The 20,117-nt window shown below is 40.5% G+C and overlaps 1 protein-coding gene across 2 annotated transcripts in view; it reads right to left on the bottom strand.

Annotated features, from left to right (window-relative positions):
- The window catches only part of LDLRAD4 (low density lipoprotein receptor class A domain containing 4), a 287,894-nt gene that overhangs the window by 130,734 nt on the left and 137,043 nt on the right, over window positions 1–20,117 (bottom strand). The gene's annotated exons all lie outside the window — the stretch shown is intronic.

The raw sequence follows: 20,117 nt of genomic DNA, 5'->3' as shown, positions 1-20,117 counted from the left end.
GGTGATATTCAACTAGGTTTTACTCAGAGGAGACCCACTGAAATTAATGGACCTAACTAAGCCATGTTTATCCATTTCAATGGGTCTGAACTGAATAAAAGTTAGTTGAATATCATTCCCTGACCTGTAGTAAGTCAGATGGAGATTCAGACTTGTGTATGCAACCCATTCCAGTGTGTGGCACATGGAAAGCAGGAAGCAATTTGCTCAGCCTATGATACTAGCTTTGCATCTGGCTCCATCCTTGTGCTCCAGCCACTATTTGACACTTGGCTCTGATTGGTAGGCCATGGTGTTCTAGTAAAAAAAATCCCAGTTCCTTTAGCTCTGTTTTTCCCTCTCTCTCTCTTCTATCTCAGGAAAAGCAGCTCCCCCTTTCTTGGTCAGAGATGCAAGTCACAGCAGGAACTACTGCTGGGAAATATAGCCCCTAAACTCAGCATTCCCATTAAAGAGGGTTCTTGAACCATTTTAAGTTCAAATAAGTCTTTTGAGTTGGGGAGTGTTTTGTCTTTGTCCTGTAACCCACCCTGTTTGACACACCAATGCTAGATGGAAGTCACAATGCTGGTTTTTATGAGGACATACAGTGCAATTAATTAACATAACTTGTGTACTATGGGGAGGTATCTGATTCAGACCCATTAAAGTCAGTAGGGTTAGCCATTACTAACCTAAGTCCATGGATTGAAAAGGGTCTGATATAGTTGGATATTACCTTATGTGATCCATGCCTATTCCTAACTTTTATTTCTCACTGAAATCTGTAAACAGGCACATAGATAGCATCCCAGTTGAACTGAAGATTAATCATTTTTAGCCTTGTTCATCCTTAAAATACATATGAGAAGCAAGCAGGCCCTCATGACTGAGTGCATTTTAATTAGGAACAGAGCGAACATTTGTATATTCTTCATATTTGACACACAGCACCTGTACTTGTACTTGACTATTTATATCCAAGTACAAAAAAATCTCATAAGAAGTAGTTCTGCAAAGGGTGCCATACTCCTCATTAAAATGCAGAAGGGTAGAGGCCAAATTTGAGTTGCGTATATGTGTTTTAAAGGAAGAATTGAGATAAAAATACATACCTGCCTTCAAATTTGAATCAGAGCACATGCTTTGTACTTTATTCACTTATTTCCACAATTTGTATCCTGCATTCCTAGACTTCAGGGCACTTGAAGTGGCTTAATTGTATCCAGGTACATAGAAACTCATAAGCACTGAATTACAGGAGGTCTAGCTGGAGTCTTCAATAGTTAGACTGTTATTGAAAGTAGAAGTAGCAAACTATGAGGTAGATGAATGCATTTTGAAAGAAAAACATGCATCAATGGTAAACCAAGATCAGTAGGCAAGATCAATCTACACTGCATGGGGGGAGGCGTATCCAGTGGAAAAAATGGGCAAAAATCCATGGAATCTAGTTCACACATACATTCTTTCAGCAATTCAACACAGATACATACATAACACTCCTGACCAGCCATTTCTGCCTGTCACTGTAAATTTTGCCTGTGTTTCAAATGTTAAAAAACTTTCCTGGCTCTCACCCTCAGATAGAGTACCGTATTAGCCTGAATATAAGCCATACCAGAATACAAACCACACCTTAAAAATTGGAGCGGGGAAAAGAAAAAAAGAAAAAATACCCAAATATAAGCTGCTCCCTACCTCGCTGGTCCTGGCTGCATACTGGGGGGGGGAGCCGTGCAGTGTTGCTGACGGCCTTTCCCCTTCCTTGCTCTGTCTCCCTTCCCAGTCTTGGGGGAGAGGACAGGAGACTACGCATGGGGTGGGCGCGGCTTCGCCACGCTCCTGGTGCTGTTTGCCCCACGCTTCTGGCTGCATACTGTAAGGTCCCGAATTTAAGCCACACATTAACCTTTCATGGTCAGAATGGGGGGTGGAGATGAGGCTTATATTGAGGCCAATATGGTATTTGAATTCTCTGCTCTACGAAACCTGAAAGCTGTATTCAATAAATCAGTACATGGTCTCAACATTAGTTAAAAGATAGAGGATACACAATTCATAAGTCTATAAGCAGAGCTATAAGATTCATGACTAGTAGCACTTTCTTGATGGAGGATCTTGAGCTTTTCCCTTTGACTCTCCTTCCACCTCTGATTCAGCCAGCCCTGCTGATTGGTCAACTGCCTCCTTGGCTACCATGGAAACTTTGCCCTCAAGAGACTGACTCGGACAGCTCCACCTCCCTTTCTGCGACGTCCTGCAAGAAAGGGACAGGTGCCTCTTGCAAGTGGAGTGCTTGAGCTCTCCCCACCTCCAATCTCTGGACCCTATTCTGTCCAATCTTGCCAGCCCTGTCCTGCCCTGGTTTGCCCCCACAGGACCCATGAGAGGAAAAAGGGCATTTAAAGCTGGCATCCACACCAGCTTTAAAATGCCCCTTTTCTCTCATGGGTCCTGCGGGGCAAACCATTTGAACAAGATAGCAGCCATAACCAATCTATTAAAAAAAATACTTTTTCATTTCTCAAACTTTTAAGGTTGTGAAACTTTCTAGCATGAGAGAAATGTTAATAGGAAGAACGCATTAATCCTCACAAGCTGGCTCACAAGTGAGTTATTTATAACACACTTCAATACACAGTTCCAGTGGTATTGTCTATTGTTTCATGACCAGGTGCAGGATATTCAAACAGAGCCAACATACTTACTTAAAAAGTCCTTCATGACTGCAGAATTAACTGTTGGCACAGATTCAGGGTCCCCCCCCCCTTCAGTAACACTGTGTGCATAACAATTTCTGAAGTTTTTTCTACGCCCCCAGAGAGGGTAAACTCCCTTATCTTTATTATGAACCATTTACAGTGGTTTATCAGAAGGCTCACTCATATGTATACTTCTTAGGTGACTGATGTCATCGTGTGCAATCCCTTCTGTTTCACATGAAGTGGTTTCTGCTTCAAGTTACCCCTTCATGACAGCTGCAGGACTTGCCACCACCTTCAGTTGAGCAATGTTCACATAGGGCAATTTCAAACAAACACTTTCACACATTACTGAATGAAGTCTTCATCATTTCAAAAATGCACATTAAGAATGGACCCTAAAGTAAGTTGTTCAAAGCATGCTGGATGAGAAAGGGTTCTGCCTAATCCAACTGCACCCCCACCCACTTCTATATGGGAAGGAGACGAGGGGGAAAGGAGTTTGCAAGAGAGATAGCTCATCACCCCTCTACTTTGCATCCCACTCTTTACAACAAAGCATACAGACACTTTTGCTAGCTTGGTATCCCCTTCCCTACTGGAAAATGCAATGATTTTGATCATATTTGTTTAATTTAAGGAAACTGGAATGGGAAGAAGAAGTTGTTTGCATAAGCCACTGCTACCCACCCAAAAGGCCAGCCTTTTGCATGCTACTGCCAACTCCAATGTAGCTTTGTAGCACATTAAGGAAGGCAAAAGCTTTATCCTGACCTTGGCAGGGACTGCACACAAGTAGCTGACCTCCTGCTTCCTCTAAATGGCCCTCTTGGTTGCTTCAGCTCTGTCTTTATGTAAGCACTCTTCCATGAGACTTTGAAGGCACCCTCCCAAGTTTCCTTATGGCAGGCATTTTAGCAAGCACAAATGAAAGCCTATGGAGCCTGCATTTCTGCAGCTTCCCTCCACCTTAGCACTTCTAAGGATCTCCGCCTGCATCTCAAAACAGGTAACTACACTAACCCACTCATACATCACATCTGCCTATGAACACTTGGCCTGCCTCTTCTACTTGCCTATGGCCTTTGCTTGCCACCCTGCAGCATCACCCCCTCTGCACCACAGGTCATGGCTAGAAATACCTTATCAAAATTCAGTCCATTGTGTGCTCCCTACAATGTCATCACCAATGAAACAGTGCACATGCACAAAAGTGCACACACAGAGATGCACATATGTGAAGAAACAGGAAGTCCACCATTAATTTCAGAATCTGCATTCAGGAGTCTGAAAAAGTAGAAGTTTAATGGTGAAGCTGTGAGCAATCACTGTATTAATCTAGCATTTGTGGTTCTCTCTGTCCTAAATGAATGCAGTTTCCTGGGCATTTATAAAGTCTCTCTCTCTCTCCTCTCTTTCGATTGAGCTGCTTAATTAATATACAATATCTGCACAAAAATACTAATTCTGAAAAAAGCTGCTGGATTTCCAAGCAGAGTATTAAGCTTCTCAGAAAAAAACAGCACATTCAAAACTTGTCCCGGAAAGTTCCTTTTAGACAGAGCACAGAGCGCCTTCGTTTTTTGGGGTAGGGTAGTTTTGCCTAGAAAGAAACAGCAATAAATCCCCCACATTATTATATCCTACCATACATTTTCAACATATATTGTATGTTTTATTAATTTGTTTAAATCCAGAGAAATTTAAGAGCTTGAAGTGAGCATCATTTCATAGAAATGGTCCTGTGAAACAGGTGTGTGAAACATTAGGCCCTCCAGACATTGTTGGATTCTTAACTCCCATTAGTCAATAGTCAGGGATGGTGTGAGTTGTAAGCCAACATTTAGAGGGCCACAGTTTTCCCATCTGTGCGTTAGATCAATGGGTTTTCCATACTATTTTATCACATTGACTTCTTTCAAGGAAAACATTGATAAATGCCTTAACCTTGGTTTACAAATGAAATCAGTTCAGTACAAAATACAGGAAAATTAACACTGAGTGATGACCCATTCATCACACAGGCATTTGGTTGGCCACTGTGAGAACAGGATGCTGGACTAAATGGGTAACTTGCCTGATCCAGCAGGCTCTTCTTATGTCCCCACATTTTACCACACATCTGGCTCTGACATGTGGAAATTCTCTTTACTACTTGACTGGATGATACAGATGGTTAAGTAATGTCAAAGTGAAATCCCAGAGAAGTTTAATAACTTTTGATTTGGTTGAGAGTTCTTCTCAATTCCAAGTCCTTTATCCAGAAGTTTTCCTCAATAAGCCTTCAATAGTAAGAGTGGAGAATTCTAACAAGTAGCTGCAGGAAAATGCCAGGTGATCTTTTCATTAAATTTCTGCAAAAGCCATATCCTCATATTTGGTTTCTCAATGCATGTCATAGGTCAGAGATTGAGAAGTCTGAACACCGAGTAATTTCTTTGTTCTTATTCTAATGCATTCTACAGCAAAAAACTGAAGCCACACTGTTATTGCTGGAACATTTTCATCAACCTCAAATCTTTTATCTGAAACTCAAGCCTAACCTCCTTGTTTGTTGGCCATTCCCCCCATCCAGGACCTGAATGAAAGTGGAAGGGCTCAAAGCTATACAATTTCAAGGTTACAATGGACTTTTCGAATAATTCCTTCATGCAGCAGGAAGTGAATTGATCCAAAGATGGCAAGCAGTGAAAAAAGGCTGCCACAGTTCATTGCGATTTTGGTCCTGATTTCAATGAATAGAGATCAGCACTGATCTAACAAGCTGCCTTCTTCCTCTTTTCCATACACACAGCAGATGTAGTGCTTCAGTCACACAAAAATCTATTTGCTGAAGCTGGACTTTTATATCGAAAATAAAGGGAGAAACCAGAAATTTAGCTTCCAAAAAACCCCCACACATGCTCAATTCATTTTCAAAACAAACAAATTATTTTTGCATAACTCTTGGAGTTTTGGATACAGGTAGATCATACAACAAAAAGACAAGTGTGGCTACCTAGCAATCTGCTACCCAGTCCAGACCAGAGAGGGATGAAGGTTAGAAAGGGAGTGTAATGGAGTACTGCCAGAGCCACACACTAGCATGCATCCGAACTTAGCTCATACTCCCCAGGAGAGTAACCCCTGCTGTGTTGATGCCAGCTCCAATTGCATTTTTACACCTGCAATTATCCAAATTTCATAGCTCTCAATTCCAATGTCAGAAGAAACACTCTTGTGGGAAAGGGTGCTAAAACCACTTCTTCCTTTCATACAATTCTGTGCAAATCACCAAAGATATCAAAGATTTTTGCTGTTGACAGATGACATTTCAATAAACTTTCAATAACTCTTGGGTGTTTGGTGTGTCTGTCAGTGTCATGAACTCCCATCGCAAGACTATGTCACTCACTTATTCTCAGATGAGAATAAGGCCCTCACCCAGGATCTCCAACAACCAAAATGCAGAAAACATGTCTTTGTCTGTCAATAATGAGAAACCCATAAGACCCTATTTCCATTACTATTGCTTCTGAAACATATCCCTTACACATGAGCAACAAATGAAACAGATATTAAAGGTCAAGCAACCTTCATGAGTTACAATGTACTCCTGGCCTCTCACACATTTCCCAAGAAGCATGAGTCTAACAGAGAGGCCGAAATATCTACAGAAGTAAGCTTACAGGATGCTCCAACTGCAGCAGGAAGTGAGGTCAGAGAGATATAACACTCTTAATATAATATAAATGGTGCAACATCCTTACTTACTAGAGCACTGGAGCTGGACAGCTCGCCATGTTCAGCAATCCCCTCCACTTTCCCTTATAGATTATGAGACTGGCAAATTCTTCCTTTTTTCTTTCTGGACCCTGCTGCTTCTACCTTCAGCAAATAAGCTAACAGTTCTATGCATCCTCTGTCTGGAAGAATCAATTCCGGCCCCCTCCCTGCTACAGCACATCTTACTGGGTCTGACAAAGTCTGTCAATCCAGTATCCCTCTCTAAAAACCCTATTTGGCAAATATCTAAGCCTTGCATACAGCCCTTCTGGCCCATGATTCCATTTAGCAGTTGCATTGGCATTGGAGAAACAGTACTAATAAAAGAAAACTACAGAAAGTGCTACCTAGACAAGCAGTTGCAATGTGGCACAAAGGCCCTATCCCTTTGTGGAGTGTTCTACATAATCTGTGTTCAGGTGTGGAAGATGATCAGGGACTGGCAAGGACTGGGCGTGCTGTATGAGCACACCTGAGGCCAGTCAAGCCTTCATGTGGGCATGATCTCACCCAGAATGTATGCCTATTATTGACATAATTTAAATTCGTAGGAAAGGAAGGCAGGGTGAGGGTCTTAATAGGCAGTTGATTCAGAATAAACAATAGTCAATGCAGTGCATTGTATGCAAACAATGCATTGTATAAAAATTGTAGCATAAGAATATCTGGCAATTTCATATTCCATGAGCAGTTATTGAATGGTAACATCTACTGTAAATATCACAGGGCAGTTGGCTGACCAGCAGTACTGCAGGTATCCCAGTGCAAACAACAGGTATTCAGTGTAAAAGGTACATGGGATGACAAACAAAAGCAATGCAGAATCCTGTACAATTCACAAGCACTTCTTTGTTAAAGGGGGCGGAGGGACACAAAAGACTGAAAAGGTAAAATGATTCCAAGAAGCATCTGGCAAATATTTCACTGGCATCAATGCAGATTTTGTCAAGAACACCGGAGCCTGCTGGAAATAAGTCAAGTTGCTAAAGCTGTTGGAAGATGGATAAGAGAGAAGCTATTTATTGTGCAGGGGAATTCTGGACTGTGGATATGGTCCTGGAAGATTAGCTGCCTTCCTGGGCACTGCAACAACACCCATAAACTTGTCATAGAAATGTTTTGAAAGTGGCATGCTGATTCACTAACTCAGCAAACAGCTTTGCATTTTCTTTTCTTCTTTTTTTAAAAAACAGAATTACTTTTTTATTTTGTATTGGTTTACCTACCACTCATACTGGTTTAACAAGAACCATGGGTGGCTTACAGGGCTGCATTCAGGTTACCAAGGGAGGAAGGACACAGAATCAAAACTAGGGGTGGGGATAATTCAGTTTATATTTAAAATAGAATCTATCAAATTAGCACTTTCCAAAACAATGTGAAAACTAAACCACAACCATCCTTCTAAATTCACATTCATCCAAATTTTGCAATGCATCTCTCCCCCCAAGCAATGTTTACAAAAATACAAAAATATATTAGGGGAAAGTGTGCATAAAAATATTAATATGTACTATGTTATTATTTAAAAATATCATACAGAAATGCATAATTTTAGGAGAAATTATTTGCCAAAATGTGCATATTGGTCGTATTTGCATATAAAGATGTGTTTATTAAGAGAAAATTGCACTAAAATAATGGGGGAGGGATGTAGGTATTTGTTAAGAAATAAAATTGCTGCAGAAGTGTGGGGAACTGAATTTAAGATTGGAAAAAGGAACAAATGAGAGAAACCAAAATGGCTAGATCCTTCCATCCTTAATCAAAGCTTATGAAAAGTGGAAGTTTGCTTTGGTTTCCTAACATGATCAATCAGAGGTAGCCAGCATAGTGCTTTCCAGATGTTGCTCAACTCCAATTCCCATCAGCCCCAGCTAGCATGGCAAATGGTGAGGAATGATGGAAGCTGGAGTCCAGAAACACTACCACTGTGGTCCAGGAACTATCTGATGAGAAGTTACATATCCGTTCAAGCTGCATGATTGGAAGCAGGGGAATTCGTTTCCCCAGCACCAGCATCAACACCCAGGACTGTGCCAGGTGACTTGGAAACTACAACTAATCCAGAATTCAGCTGCCAGACTGTTTAAAAGTACAAAATTCCATTTTGAAGCCCAGAAGGTCTACCAGCTTGCAAGACCTGCCACCCTGCAATCAATCTGAATTTAACACCTTATTCTCCTTCCTCTGCCTTACTGAATTTCCTAACCAGTAAATTGGTTTGCTGTCTAGGGTACAGATATTCCTGCAGAGAAAGATAGCAGTTCAAATATCCTTCCCTTTCCCTTTCTCAATCAAGATGTTAATGACCACTATTGCTTGGAGGAGGTGTGGTTACCTACCTCAAGTGCCTGATGTCACAATTAGTTTCCAGCCCTATGCAGCCTTTTGCATTGGTGACATGGAGACCTGGTTATCCTGACTGCACTTATTGATTTCAATGGTGTGTATGCACTTGCAAAGAAATATTCTGCTCATTTAAACCAAGCAAAGCCCACAGCTTCAAATATTTCTTCCCATGTGCTTGTTTTTAGGTACCAAGGGAAGCTAACAAATAATGTTTTAGTGGTTACAGCTATAAATAAATACTCAATCAAGTGAAGGGTCTGAATAGACAAGGACAGAAAAGTAGTGAAGAACTCCAATCCTGCTCTCTTGTTTTTTTGAATTTCACTTTGGTTAATGATGGCTTGGCACCAGCCCTCTCATCAGAGAGTTTTCTTCCACACACTTTCTTAGCTGTACAAGTTAGGAGGTGGACAGGAGGGGAAGCAGCAGAAGTCAGTAACTCTCTGGAAAGAGGACTTCTGAGCATGCCAACATGAACTGTGAAATATAATGCATTGTGTGTGTATGTGTTCTTTACTGATAATGATTCACTGACCCAAGAAAGTGTGGGAAAGGGGCATGGAGAGGATGGAAACTGACAGACAAAAGTAGCGGCAGCAGTGGAAGAGCTTCCCAGTCATGACTCCGAAGAGTAGAGATTTGAAAGACAGTACCAGCACAATATGTATGTAGGCACAGGTGCATGGGTCCAAATGTCTTTCTACATTCACTCTTACAGACATATCCAAATACATACTGCATAAAACCAGACAGTTGGAGAAGACCATATCTCTTTTTTTATTATTTTTTAAATGATATTTATTAAAGTTTCAGAAAAGGTTACAAAAATAAGAAAAAGAAAAAGAAAAGAAAAGAAAAAAATACAAAATACAGAAAAATAAAAACACTTAAAAACAAATCAATCTTTCCATGTCTTGTCTTTCATTTACTTGTTTCCCTGACCTCCTCACACCTCCCTTTTTTGTATTCCAGTTCAGTTAGTTAATTCAGCAAATCCTTTCCCTCTTTGTTTTTATCCTAATCCTTTAACTTAATATATTGTAACTTTAGATTCTCACCTGTTAACAATCCATTTTTACATACTCCTTTGTAACTTTGCTGCTAAAACCACTTAACTTCATTCTGACATCATTCTAACATTCATTAATTTTGCAGTATTTCTGTAAATAGTCTTTAAATTTCTTCCAATCTTCTTCCACTGACTCTTCTCCCTGGTCTCGGATTCTGCCAGTCATTTCCGCCAGTTCCATGTAGTCCATCACCTTCATCTGCCATTCTTCCAGGGTGGGTAGATCTTGTGTCTTCCAGTACTTTGCAATAAGTATTCTTGCTGCTGTTGTAGCATACATAAAGAAAGTTCTATCCTTCTTTGGCACCAATTGGCCAACCATGCCCAGGAGAAAGGCCTCTGGTTTCTTCAGAAAGGTATATTTAAATACCTTTTTCATTTCATTATAGATCATCTCCCAGAAAGCCTTAATCCTTGGGCACGTCCACCAAAGGTGAAAGAATGTACCTTCAGTTTCTTTACATTTCCAACATTTATTATCGGGCAAATGATAGATTTTTGCAAGCTTGACTGGTGTCATGTACCACCTGTATATCATTTTCATAATATTCTCTCTTAAGGCATTACATGCCGTAAACTTCATGCCTGTGGTCCATAACTGTTCCCATTCAGCCATCATTATGTTATGTCCAACATCTTGTGCCCATTTAATCATAGCAGATTTCACCCTTTCATCCTGAGTATTCCATTTCAACAGCAAGTTATACATCTTTGACAAAATCTTGGTTTTGGGTTCTAACAGTTCTGTTTCCAATTTTGATTTTTCCACCTGGAAGCCAATTTTCGGAGAAGACCATATCTCTAAGCAGAGCACAGGAGCATAACAAGAAGGTGTCTGCTGGGGAATCACCTTCAGTTGACTCCAGCAAGCTAGTCAAGTCAAATGCTGGGAACAAAGGCAAAAGGGGCACTCACAGAGTAAGCAAATCAACCATGTACAAGATCAACCATGTACGAATTGGCAAAGGCTAAAGTGCAATTTTTTGTTATGCTTTATCCTCTCTATTTTATTTCATAATAGAATGTCTTCCAAACTGTAGCAAAAAAAAAAAAAAGGAAGGAGGGGAGAGGAAGAGAGTGCTTCAGAGACTGGCAATGCCAAGAACACAATCATGTCGACAGCCGCCCCACACATTTGTTACTGCATTCTCAGCACAAGTGCCGGAATGAACATCTGCAGTGTAAAAATTCAGCCCATTAGTTCCTGCAGCTTGTTAGCATATTTTAATACTGCGTTCACAGCTTTCTATTTCCATCAAGGTGTTACTAGGTGCCAGACTCTGTATTCACAAACTCTGCGGATACTATCCCTGTGTCCTTTTATTCTGGATCTGATGGGGGGGGGGAAGGGTGAAAAAGACAATCCAGAAGGCAGAAAAGAACAGGCAACAGGTATTAGCAGATATGGGGATGAAAGGGACAGGAAGGACACATGCCTTGTGCTTTTTTCTTTGGTGCTGCTCTGTCACATGCAAAATGAATTTTTCACATCTCTCAAGCAAACTGTCCAAAACTAGCTGCCAGGGCATCTCAGAACTAGTTTGTATGTGGCCAAGAAGAACACAAAAAGGAGATGTTGGGTGCTTTGTGAACATGTTCACTGATCTATGGTACCTGGTATCCAACCAGTCCTTTGATTCTAGTTTTTCTGTCTTCTTTTGCATCAGGCAAAAGTCTTGTTCAGCACATAGCAGGTGGCAAAAAGGTTGGTGGTTGGTGGAGGAGAAGCAAAGGGTGTCACAGGAAACGGCACACACTGTCAGCAATATAAAGAAACAGACACCAACTTCTAGTGAAGATTTCAATTACCGGTATACACCTTTGCTGTGTGCATCTCATCAGGTTATTCACTCCAGTTGGTGGAAACCACAGAAGAGAAGAGGGCTCTTGCACTCGGGTCCTGCTTGTGGGTTTCTCACAGGAATCTTGTTGGCCACTGATATCAAATGTAAAGTGCTAGAAAACATTTAACTCAGAAGTAGGTGTTCTCAGATGTATGGCTACGAATAATATAAGGTTTTAGGTCTGGTATGCAGTTATACACATATTTGCGCTCCTAACCTTGGGTGGGGTTAAGTGGATCATTTATTTATTTTTAAATTTTCAGAGTCTCCAATAAGCTTAAAAGTGGGTGTCAAGGGCCAATTTAGCATATGCGAATTTAGAATACAAGAGACAAAATGAAAATTAGATGGCTAAGCTGACTAGATTTTAAGAAAGAGTAAATACATCCTCTACCTAACTGCCATGTTACCACATATTAACCAATGGGTCCCATTTTTCAGGACCACATCAGAAATTTTTTAACTTGAGTTAAACTGAGTTTGAATAGTTATGACCAAAAATATTAGAAAATCAGCATTTTCACATCCAAGAATTAAATTGGTTCATTATTTAAAACAAATATCATTGCTTAATATTTCACAAAACAGAAATTTAGAAAAAAGGATTAAAGCGGCAGAGGTTTAGAAGGGTTTATAATTCCTGATTTTATATTTGGATTTTGCACAAATATGCTAATAATCCACCCTAACTTTTCACAAATGAAAACGTGTCTAAGGCAGCAGAAGAAGGAGTGCTGCCTGTCATGCTTTGCCCCTTGAACTGAATGAGCGATGCGCAGCAGCACGGCTTGATAAGTTGTGCACAATACACTGACTTTGCTAGTTATTGGTTTCTGTGTGTCCCACTTTCAAAATGTCATTTAAAAAAAGATGCTTAACAAAAGAACACCGTATGTTCTAGCATCTGCTATGTGATTTTATAAAAATGCTTTCTTAAGTGGGAACATGGAAAAAAAGAACCATATTCTCCAAGTTTTGGTCTACAAACTTAAGGGGAGATAGGCAAATCTTCATAGGTGTAGGAAGGGAAGCTATGGATTAATGACACATCCCTTAATATTGCAAGATTACCTTAATAGGCACTATAACTGCAGCTCTTTCCAAAGCCTACCTGGCAATGCTGGGCACTGAACCTCAGTTTTTATGCATGAAAAGCATGTGCTCTGCTAAGAGCTATAGATCCTCTTTGCATTCCCAATAAAGGACTCATTCCTGGAAGTAGGCAAGAGGGAGAGAGCTCATCATGAGCCCCAAAGGCTTTTGGGAGTCACTGATATGAACATTTGATAAGATGATGTATTTTGTCCTTGCCATGATGACTAATGAGAAGGAAAAAATAAATAACAACAACAACAACAGTTCTCTCTCATTTTTGTAATTATTTTTGAATTTTGTAACAATTCTTTATATGTGTATGTGTGAGTGTAAAAAACAAATTACAGAGATGCAGTTACATGTAGCAAAGTTTAAGATGAGTCTATATAACCCAACCACATCAAGGAGGGACAATTCTAAAAAATTTAAATACATATACAGTGGTACCTCGGGTTAAGTACTTAATTCGTTCCGGAGGTCCGTTCTTAACCTGAAGCACCACTTTAGCTAATGGGGCCTCCTGCAGCTGCTGCGCCACTGGAGCACGATTTCTGTTCTCATCCTGAAGCAAAGTTCTTAACCCGAGGTACTATTTCTGGGTTAGCGGAGTCTGTAACCTGAAGCGCATGTAATCTGAAGCGTATGTAACCTGAGGTACCACTGTATAGCAAAGTCTGCTTGCTTATCTTATCTTAAGAATTCACATAAAAGTGAGCTCTTGTTCCATTTCCTCTTCCATTTGTTCTCGTTTTACTTCCTGCTATTTTTCTGCACATGGCCTTCGGTAGAGATGATCATAAACTTTGAAGGTTCCTCAAACTTTTTGCTCCTTCCTCATCCATATACTCAGAAAGGAGTTTAGAAATAAACAGATTGTGTTCAGTACTATATAAGTTAGTGCTATAAATGTGGAAATGTAACTGCTTCTGCTTTGCTGCTTTTAAGTACTTTGGAGAAGGGAGTGGTGAATGATTACCAAAAAATAAAGAAACAAGGCACAAGAAATCACCAACAATTGTAAATTTCACTAGTCCTCTTTAATGTACAGCTTAAATTGTGAACTGCGGGTATCTGACAATTCACAGAATTTTTAAAGCTTGGTAGAGGTCAAGGAAGACCATCTTTTGGTGAAAACTACAAGCATAAGGTGTGGCTGAATTAGTACACACTCCTCATGTGGATGTGTGCAGCACACATGCCTTTGCTAGATGTGAAGATCTGCAGTTCAGAAACCCAGAAATGTTATATAATATTGAACAGTGAAAAGAAAAGGGTTGAAAGAAGATCACAACTGCCACACAAAACTGCCCAAAGTGGCGCAGTCCAAAATAATAATTGCACATGCACCAATAACATGCTTCCACAGAAAATCTCCACAGAATATAGGTACAAGCCCTTTGACTGCTGGGGCTCAAAGTTTGGGTGGCTGAAGGAAGCTAGCTATCAGCCACTTGCTTCTCTTCAGTCCAGCACATGTCCCCCCCAATGGGTTAAGGGGAGAAAAAATGGGGCAACTTGTTCATTCTGTTCCACACTTTAGTCCCACAAAAATCACCACAGCTAAAACACTTGGGACTTCAGGGTTGAAAGTAGGCAGCTTGCCTACATTTTCTGAGTCCTAAAACTGGTGCTTTTTTTCTGGGGGCACAGAGGGGGATGCATATCCCTAGACATTTTGTGAATCTAAGTTTGGCTTCATTGAGGGGCAGTATTTCAATATGAGTAGGGAAATGAGAGTATTCCTAAGCATTTTTATTTAGAAAAAAAGCACTGTCTAAAACTAAACAAGTTCCCATAAGGAGAAAGCTCAGTCATACTCCAGCATTGAACCTTGCAGAGAGGGTTTAGGAATTTTGAGCAGCTGTTGGGGTGCAACATCAGTCTGCATATGCCCAGTCAAGGAATTTGTAATGGAGGGCAAGAATCACTTCTCTTTGCCATCTTTCTCTTCTACAAATGCCTCATGGGTCTTTTGTATTTTGTATCTGGCAACCTCAAGTGTACACTGAGCAAAAATTGCATGCATACATACTTAGATAAACACACACACAGAGGGAGGTAGTTTAAAATATGTATTCTAGAACAGTCATCTGGAAACATATTCTGCGTCAGAAAAAGGTTTGGGTTTTTTTAATTAAAAACGCAAGCCATGTATTATGGGGGAGTATCACAAATATATCTTCAGAATTAAAAAAACGAATCAACAAATGATGCATCATGATGTCTTTATATAAATTTATAGCATGACTCTGAAATGCTGTGTGTAGTTCCGATGACTCATTTTCCAATAGAATATTACAATTCTGGAAAACAACCAAAATGATCAAGGGACAGAGAACTTTTGCCACCAAAACAGAGGAAAAAGCTATATCATTCTGTTGTATAATTGTGCCACAAGCAACAATGCCACTGTTTTGAGGTAAGACTCTGGTGCCTTTAAACTCTGTAAAACAGGCAGAAAATCTACAGGTGACATTTCCTGCCAACTCCATGGCAGGAAAAGGGCTCGCCTTCTGAACTTCTACTGTCTGTCATGCATTGATTAAGAGCACATGATACATTGCACAGGATATATTGATATAAATGGAACACCAGGGAAGTATGCAGAAATTGCCACAAAGCTGCAGAGGCAATTTCTCTTACATCTAACTATGGGGAAAATACAGTTCAAAACTTGCCACTTCTGCATCATCAGCAGATAAAGCACACATTTCTGCTGTTTAATTAACCAAGTTCTACTCCTCCAACTTGTTTTTGTACAGAAATACAATAGCTGCTCCATTGGAAAGAAGGTTGCCATCTGGCTGCCTCAGTGCTACTCAGTGAGAAATATAGAACTGTCCTATATTAAAATGAATTGTATATGTAGAAGAGCAGAAGCCACTAGCATCTCTAAGTGGGGGAAAGATAATTCTCTTATTGCAAATTTGTAACAGAAATGCTTTCTGTTTGGTCAAGCTCTGCCTTTGCTCCTATTTAGATTTCCTATTTGGAGAAAGCTACTTGAGTTGCTTCATTTTACACTGGGCCTGATCTGTCTCAGTTACGATATCCATATACACACATGCGCTGCACCTTCCAGTTTATAGCTCAGTTACTCAGCCCCAACCTAAGTGAGAAAACAGGGAGCTGTGACTGGTAGTGTGTCTTTCTGCTTTGGCAAAAAGCACTGATGGACAGGAGAGTTAACCCTTCCTCCCTGTATCATTTTCTCATGCGGAAACCTCCCCTTCTGCCTCCATTTCTATTTGCTGTTAGAAAAATGAGAGCAAAGTTTGGCCTAACAGGATAGTGATTTTCACTGAGAAAACCTGAGTGCAGGTTGTAAGGATCAACTTTCCAAATCCTGACACTGCAGCAGTCCCAAACCAGATTGCCACTTGCCAAAACAGAAAAGAGGCAGGTGATTTGCGATTGGTTTCAATCAAGAATCTCTCGAAGCCTTTATATAGGCCACAAGCCTCATAACAACTGGCAAATTCATTCAGATTGTTAGCATGAATTACCCAGACCCATTTATCATACATACTTGCTGAATAATTAGCAGGTGCAGAAGGCATGGAATGGCGCTGGAGTGCTGCAAGGGTGGCCAAATACTAGCCATTGTTAAAGGCCCTTAAGATTTACATCACTCGACAAAATTACTTTACCTTTTGGCTAACATCTCGTACGTGGTTGCTAAGGTAACAAAGGTAACCAAAGAGGAATGTGCATGAATTTTGTGGTCAAATTATGTCATTTTTCTCTCTGCTGCTACCTCTGTTGCACCCATGAATCCAATCATTCTAAATCCTTAGAGATGAATCAGTTGAAATCAAGGGTTATAAAAGCATACAACACCGCCTTATCCTTTATTCTCTCTCTCTAAAGCCTAGTAATAGACAAGTTTCAATTGAAATCACGATTGACCTGTTATCAGTAACAGGGGGCCTTTTCTCAGGCTTGGTGAAGCATAATCTGCATTGATTGTTATCTGATTAGAGGAGAATGCAGTCCTACTTCCCCCCAGTTACTTAAACCAACATCTCACTGTTCGTCCTTAGAGACCACAGCTTCACTCAGGCAGAGAGTGTCTAGACAGTATTCATGATCCATCTGTCTGGCACAGCCAGGCTGATGGCAAACTCTATTAGAACTGGAATATTTCTCTCTCTCTCTCTCTCTCTCTCTCTCTCTCTCTCTCTCTCTTTTCTCTCTCCTCCTCCCCAGATTCTTTCCCTTTGTGAAGCAGTAATCTGACACTGAAAATTACTATCATTGTTGCAATTCTCAAAATAGCAGTGCCAGACTTTCATTAACATCTATTCTAGACTACTAAATATTTAAATAAATGGACAAGCCACTCCTGATGTGGGACAACCCCAGCACACCTGGAAGAAGAAATAAACTAAATAAATTTCAAAAATGAAAATGAAAATCAGTTCTTGAGATCAGCTTCACATGCTACCATTTACCTATACGGAAATAATCTTGAGAGGATTGTAAACATATACAAGTCTATTGTGATGTGATATAAGGACCTCCACTGGGCAGCTGGGGCATGCGGAGGCTGTGTAATTCATGGATTTGTAGCAAAACAAACCCTCACCTTAACACACTCTAATTGTCCCACGTATTGAAGAATAAAAAAGTATTCCTTAAATTCTGGGCCCCCATATTACACAAGTTTCCAGCTACACAGTGTACACTGGGGTGAGAAACCTTTTTCAACCTGCAGACTACATTATCTCATGAGCACTCTTCCAAGCAGGGTGTGTGATGGAAGACATTGGTGGCCAGGGGCAAAAGTGTGCCAAACAACATATGTAATCCTTACTTTTGTGCAGTAGGCTACATTCAAGCCACACAAAAGCAGGAGGTTTTTACGCCTCCTACACCTACACCTGCACACACATCTCTGTGATAAATTCTCCATCCAGGCAACTAAGAGAGAGGATCACATTCCAGCCTAGCAAAAGCGAGTGGAGCAAGGCCAGTGAGGAATGTGTCCCTGTGTTAAGGAGTGTGGCCTGAGGCCCAAACAGAGAGGCCTACAGGGTCGCATTTGGCCTCTGAGCCTGAGGTTCTCCACAAGACAATAGTAACACACCAATTTTCTAACTGCTGTTAACCTTTCAATATTTGAAACAGATAATATGGTTGTTTCTCAAACAAGTATACCATTTAGTATCTAAACAAAACAGTAGGACTGGATGGAGTCCAATAAATCAGCTGTCCACAGGTGAACAGTTAGTCTCTCCAACGTTGTTGTTGTTGTTGTTGCTATGCCGAATGCTGCTATTGAGTCTCCTCCACTGTTTTCTCTGGGTGGTTCATTTTATTCTCTCCAAGTCGTCTCACCATCTTTACTCTCAATCATGTCTCCTCAGAAAATCCTCACAGAAGCCGTAAGTTACCCTATATGGCTTTTGTTAATTTATGATTTTGCATCCTAATCATTCACACACAGGACAGAACAAACCGCTGAAGCATGACAGCCAGTGTGGTACAGTGTTAGAGTGCTGGGACCTGGGAGACCACGGTTCAAATCCCCACTCAGCCACGAAGCTCACTGGATGACCTTGGACTAATCACTCACTTTCAGCCTAACTTACTTCACAGGGGTATGTGAGGATAAAATGCGTAGGAGGAGAAACTATGGACACTACCTCAAGTTCCTTGGAGGGAAGATGGGATATAAATGCAATAACTACTACTACTACTCATGGTCTGAAGACATCCATGTGCATATCAGAGCTCACCTAATCACAAGAATTCCATAGACCGACACAAGTTCTTAATTTTACAAAGAAATGTATTAGCTGTATTCCTGCCCACAGATACATGGCTGTAAGTCATAACTGAGTTGTGTGATCTTTATGGGTATCAAAAGCATTTCAGGGTTGTACATCGCATATGATGAGTACCATGTGATTCACTGGAACAGCGTCACAAAATAAGATTAATGCCAACATTGCAAGCATTTAATACACCAGGTCTGATGTTTGGAACAAGTATGTTACTGTGTCAGCTCTGCCCACCCCCACCCCACCCCCCCAAAAAAATTATCATGCGGCTGCAGCAACTCTGCCATGAGGGAAAGTCACAACATTTCAGGCTTTTTAGTGCAGAGAAACTGCAAGCAAGGGGACAAAACGATAGAGGTGCATACAATTTGTACATGGTGTGGGGGGAAACGAATAGGCAGAAGTTTCTCCCCTTTTCTCAGAATTCAGGACCATCCAGTGAATGTTGGAAGATTCAGGACACAGGGGGGGAAAAATACTTCTCAGTACAGAAAATGTTAAGCTATGTAATCCACCCTGATTGTCACCTACTTGAATGGTGGAATAAGAAAAATCCACATAGAAGAAGGCTATAAATGGTATATAATCAAGGTTGCCATATATTTCCTCCAGTGTCAGAGGCAATATGTCTCTGGATATCAGTTGTTGAAAACCAAGTGGGGAAAGTGCTGCTGCAGTCAGCTCCTGCTTTCAGGCTTCCCATAGGCATCTGGTCAGTAACTGTGAGCTCAGGATGCTGAAGTAGATGAGCCTTTGATCTGATGCAGCACATCTCTTTTTGTGTTCTTTTGCATGACAAATAAGTAAAACAAAGGCTAAAATCCTGATATAGGTTCCTCCCATTCTCTTTTCAATTGTTCAGCAAGTCACTATACTATTCTAGGATTGCATATATTTAAATTAGTTAACATTTTAAATCAACAATGTCCTTTATCTCCTCTTTGGAAGGTGGAAACCCATGCTACAAATCAGTCTAGCTATCCAGCTATAACTCTCTGGCCTTAATAAGTGGTTTGCCTGTTCATCTAATTCTATGAAGAATAAAATTTCAGTGCATGCTACCTCAAATGGATGCAGAATATTCCACAGAGACTATTTTAGTATAAAGTCACACAGCACACCATATGGCCACATTTTATGGATGTATGTGAGCACATATCTTATTCACCAAAGCATTCCCACTGTAAATCAGCAGAGGAACTGATGAGCTCCCAGTACTGAAAGCACACAAATTAACTTTGCACACCTGAGCAGTCCCAGTGCAGCAAAGGTGCAAAGATTTCTTGCAGGATTATCGCCTCAGGCTGTAATATCATCGAAGACAAAACATGCAATCTGACAGTAAACTGACTAAAATGGAGTTTGCAATCCTTTAGAGTTCACAATCCTCTGATTAAATATTTTTTTCAGGGTGCAAATATTCTTCAAGTTACTTATAGAATAGTTTCATCGTAAATTTTTACTTTTTTCCTTCTCACCCACACTCTGCATGCCATGACCTAAAATAGAAAGTAAATGTATG

Source organism: Podarcis pityusensis (genome assembly GCF_964106645.2).
Source record: "Podarcis pityusensis genome assembly, chromosome: 7".
Taxonomy (NCBI): domain Eukaryota; kingdom Metazoa; phylum Chordata; class Lepidosauria; order Squamata; family Lacertidae; genus Podarcis; species Podarcis pityusensis.
Note: the sequence above shows the minus strand (reverse complement) of the source record. Positions and strands in the feature narration are given on the sequence as shown.